General features: G+C 35.6%; 1 pseudogene; it reads left to right on the top strand.

Annotated features, from left to right (window-relative positions):
* Nucleotides 1-7700: 7700 nt before the first annotated feature.
* LOC130707136 (60S ribosomal protein L32-like) lies at nucleotides 7701-8140 on the top strand (annotated as a pseudogene).
* Nucleotides 8141-8635: the final 495 nt, after the last annotated feature.

Raw genomic sequence — 8635 nt, 5'->3', positions numbered from 1 at the left:
TTTTTCTTTCTGACTTACTTCACCTAGTATGAGAATCTCTAAGTCCATCAACGTAGGAAGCAACAAAATTAAGAACCATTAAAAGATACTGCCTATGGGCAACTTGTGTGTCAACATACGTTAATGGGTGTTTTTTATGTGCATGTGCTTAGTTTGCTCTGCTCAACCTCTTTGTACTTACACTTTTTCTTATCAGTTCCAGAGGAAAGAGAAAAGCTGGAATAGAAATTCAAAACAATAAGAAAATCATACATGGGTTGCTTTGTCTGTTAGTGCATAGACTCTGGCTTGAGAAAAGGTTTTGAAATTAATTTTAGAAAAGATTATCAAAGAGAACTTTAATAATGCACTTAATATTTGCAATGTCTACAGCACATAGCTCATTGTGTTTACTTTTTCTGATTTTGATCAGCCTGGTTTAATAAATGAAAACTATTAGGATACTGGTTCATTTATGTTAGTTCATTAGCTATAACTTAACATTTGCAAACATTTCTGTTAACCTCAGAAATTAGAATTTAAACTTGATGTGATGCAGTATTAATGTTTCTTAATTTTTGTTGAGAAGAGAAAAAGAACTGCTTATCTATAGACGATGTTGAAAGGTTTGTGATTTTCCTGTGTCATTTTATGTATTTTATTTTTGCTATTTCCTGATTATCTTTTTCAATGCTTCTCGTTTTATTTTGTTGTGAATCATTTCATGGGAGAAGGCATAGATTTTTACCAAAATTTGTTTCCAGGAACTTGACTTTTATCAATGAAACATTTTAAAAAAACTTTTATTTCAGTTGTTTTTGCTTTTTGTTTGTTTGCTTTGTTTAGTTTTTCGTTTGTTGGACAAACACTAAGTAATTTTATATGGACTAAAAAGTAACTTCAACAATGACTCTCTGTATAGTTTGACAACTTCTCTGATTTAAGGAGAAGAGCTATGATGGTGTGACTCTGGAATGTCACATATAAATGTGGGTAAGTTCAGACACAAACATATTCCAGATACCTCCTCTCAGAGGATCATTACTTCTTCAACCTCCACTCCCCAGGAAGCTACTTAACGTGTTACAGGAGTGATGCTGGCCTCTTAAGTCCGATAGATTTTAGCTCAGATAGTGGCTCTGATGCCCATATTAGGGTAATTGCAGGAACATGTTTCTTTGTTATTGGAATATGGTATGTTAATAACTTATTTGGTTGGGTGGTGGGATATAAACAGAAAAACCCACATGGCTTCTACATACAGTTTCTTTTCTTTTGGAGAGATGGTATAGAGTAAATATTAAAACTTCAAATGAGACAGATCTGTTTTACTTTTTACTAATTCCATTATTCCCTCAAATTGTTTCACTTCCCTGAACTTAAGTTTCTTACTTAAGATATGTGGGAAAGGTAAACACTGAATACTCTGGCTATATAATATTGTTATTTCGGACACATCAGCTTTCCTAGGCAAATATCAATTGCATTCAACAAATAGACGATAGTATTTGTTAGGCAGGTTTTACAGCAATACTGAGAAGTAACAAATCTAACATTTGTTTTAATTTTTTTAATGTTTTTTTATTGTGGTAAAGTCACGTAGTATAAAACATACTATTTTAACCCTATTTAACCATACAGTTCAGTGGCACTAAGTACATTCACATTGTTGTGCAGCTCTCACCGTCATCCATCTCCTGAATTTTTCACCTGCCTAAACTGAAACTCTGTCCCCATTAAACACTAACTCCCCATTCCCCCTCCCCCACCCCCCCACCTCCCGGCCCCTGGTATCTACCAATGTACTTTCTGACTCTATGAAGTTGACTATTCTAGGTACCTTGTGTAAGTGGAATCAAACAGTATTTGTCTGCACCTAATGTATATTGGAATGCATTTTTAAGGTTAACTTAATATATGTCCTGCAAACAGATTGTACCTTCTTTCCGCCCCCACCCCCCTGTGCTATACAGTAGGCCCTCACCAGCCATCTACTTCATACATAGTAGTGTACATATGTCAATCCCAATCTCCCAATCCATCCCACTCCCCTCTCCCCACTTGGTGTCCATACGTTTGTTCTCTACATCTGTGTCTCTATTTCTGCTTTGCAAATAGGTTCATCTGTCCCATTTTTCTATATTCCACATATATATGTTAACATATGATATTTGTTTTTTTCTTTCCGACTTACCCCACTCTGCATGACAGTCTCTAGGTCCATCCACATCTCTGCAAATGGCACAGTTTTGTTCCTTTTTATGGCTGAGTAATATTCCATTGTCTATATTTACCACATCTTCTTTATCCATTCCTCTGTTGATGGACATTTAGGTTGCTTCCATGTCCTGGCTATTGTAAATAGTGCTGCAATGAACATTGGGGTGCATGTATCTTTTGGAATTATGGTTTTCTTTGGGTATATGCCCAGGAGAGGAATTGCTGGTTCATATGGTAATTCTATTTTTAGTTTTTTAAGGCACCTCCATACTGTTCTCCATAGTGGCTGTATCAATTTACATTCCCACCAACAGTGTAGGAGGGTTCCCTTTTCTCCACACCCTCTCCAGCATTAATTGTTTGTAGATTTTTTTTTTTTTTTTTTAATTTATTTTATTTATTTATTTATTTGGCTGTGTTGGGTCTTCGTTTCTGTGCGAGGGCTTTCTCTAGTTGCGGCGAGCGGGGGCCACTCTTCATCGCGGTGCGCGGGCCTCTCACTGTCGCGGCCTCTCTTGTTGCGGAGCACAGGCTTCAGACGCGCAGGCTCAGTAGTTGTGGCTCACGGGCCCAGTTGCTCCGCGGCATGTGGGATCTTCCCAGACCAGGGCTCGAACCCGTGTCCCCTGCATTGGCAGGCAGATTCTCAACCACTGCGCCACCAAGGAAGGCCCGTTTGTAGATTTTTTGATGATGGCCATTCTGACTGGTGTGAGGTGATACATCATTTTGGTTTTGATTTGCATTTCTCTAATAATTAGTGATGTTGAGCATCTTTTCATGTGTTTGTTGGCCATCTGTATGTCTTCTTTGGAGAAATGTCTATTTCAGCCTTCTGCCCATTTTTTGATTGGGTTGTTTGTTGTTTTGATTTTGAGCTGCGTGAGCTGTTTGTGTATTTTGGAGATTAATCCCTTGTCAGTTGCTTTGTTTACAAATATTTTCTGCCATTCTGAGGGTTGTCTTTTTGTCTTGTTTATGGTTTTCTTTGCTGTGCAAAAGCTTTTAAGTTTAATTAGGTCCCATTTCTTTATTTTTATTTTCATTACTGTAGGAGGTGGGTCAGAAAACATCTTCTGTGATTTATGTCAGAGTGTTCTGCCTATGTTTTCCTGTAAGTGTTTTATAGTGTCCGGCCTTACATTTAGGTCTTTAATCCATTTTGAGTTTTTTTGTGTGTATGGTGTTAGGGAGTGTTGTAATTTCATTCTTTTACATGTAGCTGTCCAGTTTTCCCAGCACCACTTGTTGAAGAGATTGTCTTTTCTCCATTGTATATTCTTGCCTCCTTTTTCATAGATAAGGTGACCATAAGTGCGTGGGTTTATCTCTGGGCTTTCTATCCTGTTCCACTGATGTATATTTCTGTTTTTGTGCCAGTACCATACTGTCTTGATTACTGTAGCTTTATAGTATAGTCTGAAGTCAGGGAGCCTGATTCCTCCAGCTCCGTTTCTTCTTTTTCAAGATTGCTTTGGCTATTTGGGGACTTTTGTGTTTCCATACAAACTGTAAAATTTTCTGTTCTAATTCTGTGAAAAATGCCACTGATAATTTGATAGGGATTGCATTGAATCTGTAGATTGCTTTTAGTAGTATAGTTATTATCACAATATTGATTCTTCCAATCCAAGAACATGGTATATCTCTCCTTCTGTTTGTGTCATTTTTGATTTCTTTCATCAGTATCTTATAGTTTTCTGAGTACAGGTCTTTTGCCTCCTTAGGTATTTATTCCTGGGTATTTTATTCTTTTTGTTGCAATGGTAAATGGGATTGTTTCCTTAATTTCTCTTTCTGATCTTTCATTGCTAGTGTATAGGAATTTCACATCAGGAAGTGTTTTAATATAGCCACTATGAAAAACAGTTTGGAGGTTCCTCAAGTAATTAAAAACAGAACTGCCATATGATCCAGCCATTCCATTTCTGGGTGTATATCCAAAGAGAACAAAATCATTATGTTGAAGAGACATCTGCAGTGTCATGGTCATTGCAGCATTATTTCATAGTCAAGACATGGAAACAACCTAAGTGTTGACAGCTAAATGGATAAACAAATTGTGATACACACACATACACATCAGAATATTATTCAGCCATGAATAATTGAACTTTGAATTCATGAGTATTTCATGAATAATTGAACTTCTTTCAATTGATATGTCTGTGAGTTTCATTTATATTGTTGTACGTGGATTTTGATTTTGATTCTCATTGTTACATACTACGATTATGGACATATACCACAGTTTATTTATCCATTCTAGTATTGATAGGCATTAATAGTGTAGTTGGCAGTTTTGGCCTATTATAAACAGTGATGTTATAAACATTCTAGTTCCTATACTTTTGTAATCCATCTATGTATTAGGTGTACACCTAAGAAGGAAGGAAGAAAATAGAGAACAAAATTATATAGTTCTAAAATTAAATGACTTTAAAATATAAATAATAGACGATAGACTCACACATGACCATCTAAGCAAATAATCTGAAATATTTTCCATTAGATATCACGCATGGCTCTACTGATGTTCAAAGAGAGAAAATTTAACCAAATAGACTTAAATGAAATTAAACACATCTTTGTCTGTCTTTGATGATTCAAAAGTACCCTGGAAGGACCTTACATATATAAATAAAAGTTGTTAACTTTGGACTGTCACAGTGGTGAAAGACTGTTTAGAATAGATCAGCTTAAGCAGATTGCATTATATAAACTGAAAAAATCCAACTCTGGGGAAATTTTTTATAGTATTTAAAGTTTTGCCTTTTCATCTTTATTTTCATTTGAGAAAACTTTTTTTTCTGAAAACAATTGGCTCTGAAAAGTATCTTTTAATAAAGATTTTTAAAAACTTTTTTCTAAACCTCTAACCCATAAAAAAACTCACTGAACTACAATATGCTGCATTAATTTCCATCTATTGTTCATTTAAAACACAGTGGATTTTCTTAAACTAAACATACTGTGTAACCAGCACTGAGATCCAGAAATAGGTCATTACTGTACTACAGTAGTATACGATCTGCAGTTGCTGAATCCATGGATGCAGAACTGTGTATAAGGAGGAACCACATAGAAGGAGGGCCAATTATAAGTTATACTCAGATCTTCAACTGTGTGGAGGGTTGTTCAACAACTCTCTCATTGTTCGAGGGTCAACTGTACATTGTGATTCAGCTTCTCCTTCTGCCAGATTCTGCCTTTCTCACATTCTTCCAGGTGAACTTCCTAAGAGCATTGTCCATTAACTTTCCCATTAAAAATCCCCATTTTCAGGAAACCCGATCTAAGATAGTACCAGCACAAATCCCAGAACATCCATATGGAGAACTATTAGGCTTGCTAAGGAATGAGGAAAACTATGTGCTGCCATTGCTGCAGGATTTGGCTAATATGTACCAATATAGCATGAGGAGACAAGAGTAGATGCACAGGATTGTATATGTTGAGGATGCTGAATGAAGGGGAACAGAACAAAAAAGAAAGTTGGGGATGGGGGAGTTTATCAATATGGGAGATAGTCCTGTGAAATAGAATTTAACACTCTGGCATCTACAGTGGGAGATCATGCTATTCTCTCCTAGGATAGCTATTAGAAACATGTAAAAAAAAATAGTGACACAAAATAAATTAGGTAGGAATGTCGGAGTTATCAGGGCTGATGATGGAAAAAGGATTCAAAGATTCAGAAAGAGACGTAGGTAGGATATATTACATAAAGCTGGATAAACAGCTGACAGTATTTCATGTGAAGGCCTAGAGGACATGCCAGGTGACAGTACTAAGCAAGTAACTGGTGAAAGGGGAACAAAAATTGTTTAGGAGCTCAGGGATGGCTGTTCTCTCTAGGCTATGAATGACAGTAAAAGATGCTGTTTTAGGACTGGGAATCCTGATAACAATTAATTTGATTGCATCTCAAAATAACAAAGAGGAGATGGTAGTGCTTAGCAATCAAAAGCAAGGTAAGTGCAATGATCACAACGAGCAACAAGATCTGTGTGGCAGATGAGGAAGCTTGACTCACAGTGAGATATAGAAATGGTTAACAGGATATGTTAGTCCTTACAGAAATCTGAATATGCAGCAAGCAAGCATTTTGCATAATATGTACAATCAAAATAAATAAAAATAAATGATAAGGAGGCAGAGGGAAGCTGCCCATTAAAAAGCTGCCCACAATTTTTTCCCCCTAGATTCCAGATGTGATCTGATTCTCAGACCATGAACCCATTGACTGGAAGAGAGGCCTATGATGAAAGATCATTTTTCACTGTGACAAATGTATAACAGTAATTCCCCTGTACTTTACCTAGGTGACCCCTGAACTTTAATTCAGGTGCCTCAGCACTGGGAAAAGGGAAATGTCCAGATCATTCAAGGGTTGATGTAAACATGAACATAGTGAGGAAGAAATTCCATATATTAAAAGGAACAAAATAGAATGTCTAGAACCCAAAATACGTTATGTGCAGATTAAACACCACAGAAAAAATATCAGTGAGCTTAAAGACATAACAATAGAAATTATCCATACAGATATATTTACCTTTGGTGAAATATGGGATGGTACTAAGAACTCTAACAATAGTGTTACTAGAGTTCCAGGAAGGAGGTTTACAGGAATTGAATAAATAATGGCTAATATTTTCCAAATTTGTTCAAAATTATAAGGCTGCATGTCCTAGAAGCTCAAAAAATTCTAATCAAGAAAAAGAAAAGCAAAGACACATAATTCAAATTTTATAAAATCATTGTTAAAGAGAAAATTTTAAAAGCAGTCAGAGAAAAGAGAGATTAAATGCAGGGGAATAACCATAAGAAAGTTGTTGACTTTTTATCGGAAACAATGCAAACCAGAATATTTTGGAACAACATCTTTAAAATGTTGAAAAAAGGTCTGTCAACCTAAAATTCTATATCCAGAAAAAATATTCTTCAGAAATGAAGCTAAAATAAAAATATGTTCAGGAAAAGAAAACCTTGGAGAACTCATCACCCAAAGATCTGCACAAGAAGAAAATTTATAGTAAATTTCTTCAGGCTGAAGAAAGAGTAAACCAGAGTTTTACTAAGAAATAAAAAATACTGTGAATAGTCACTATGTAGGTAAATTTTTTAAAAATTCCTTCATTTTTAAATTTCTTTAAAGTGTATTTTATTGTTTAAATTATAAAATAATATATTTGTGGGGTTTATGACATATGAAGATGTAGATTATTTGACAATAAAAGTATAAATAAGAGGAGGGCATAATAGAAATATACTGTTATACATTTCTTACATTAAAACTCAAGAGGCATAATATTACTTGAAGAAAGACTGTGATAAGATGCATATTGCAAACCCTAGAGCTCCTACTGCATAAACGTAAAAGTTATAGCTAGTAAGACCATGGTAAAGAAAAATTGAATATTGAAAATATTTAAATAGTCATAAAAAATGCAGGGACGGAGAGCAAAAAATATATGGGACACGTCCTCCTCAGCATCATGGCCACCCTCAGACCTCTCATGAAGCCAAAGATCAAAAAGAGAACCAACAAATCCATCCAGCACCAGTCAGACCGATATGTCATAATTAAGAACTGGCAGAAGCCCAGGGGCATGACAATAGGGTGTGCAGGAGATTCAGGGGCCAGATTTTGATGTCCAACTTTGGTTACTGGAACAACAAGAAAACAAAGCACTTGCTGACCAGTGACTTCTGAAAGTCTCTGTCCACAATGTCAAGGAGCTTGAAATGCTGCTGATCTGGAACATATATTACTGGGCTGTGATTTCTCACATCGTCTCCTCTAAGAACCACAGAGCCATTGTGGAAAGAGCAGCCTAGCCGGCTGTCAGTCACCAATCCCAATGCCAGGCTGCACAGCGAAGAAAATGAAGAGGCAGCTTGTGTGCACATTGTATTCGTGTTAATAAAACCATAAAACTCAAAAAAGTATACGTATGGGACAAATTGAAAACAAATAGCTGGATGGTACACTTAGAAACAACCATGTAAATCATTAGATTAATTATAAATGCTCTAAACTTTCTTAAAAAAAGCCAAAGAATATTACACTGGATTTAAGAGCTAAATCCAATTTTATATCATCTGGAGGAAGTGCATTTTAAATATGGAGTTACAGATAGTCCAACAGTAAGAGAATGGGAAAATATACAGAGAAGTCCTCACAACCAGGAATATTGACAAAGATGAGAAGGGGAATTTCATAAAAATAAAAGTGTCAATTCTGAATCCCTGTGAACCTAGTACCAGAGATTCATAAATCTATGAAGCAAAAACTGCAAAAAATCTGCAAACAAAATGAGACAAATCCACATTATAGTTGAAATTTCTGCAGAAAATTACTAAGGATATAAAAGATGTGAATAAAATATCAACCAGCAGGACATACCTGAAATTTATAGAATAATTCACT

Source organism: Balaenoptera acutorostrata, chromosome 2 (genome assembly GCF_949987535.1).
Source record: "Balaenoptera acutorostrata chromosome 2, mBalAcu1.1, whole genome shotgun sequence".
In the NCBI taxonomy this organism is placed as follows: domain Eukaryota; kingdom Metazoa; phylum Chordata; class Mammalia; order Artiodactyla; family Balaenopteridae; genus Balaenoptera; species Balaenoptera acutorostrata.
This window is presented reverse-complemented; position numbering and strand designations above follow the sequence as displayed.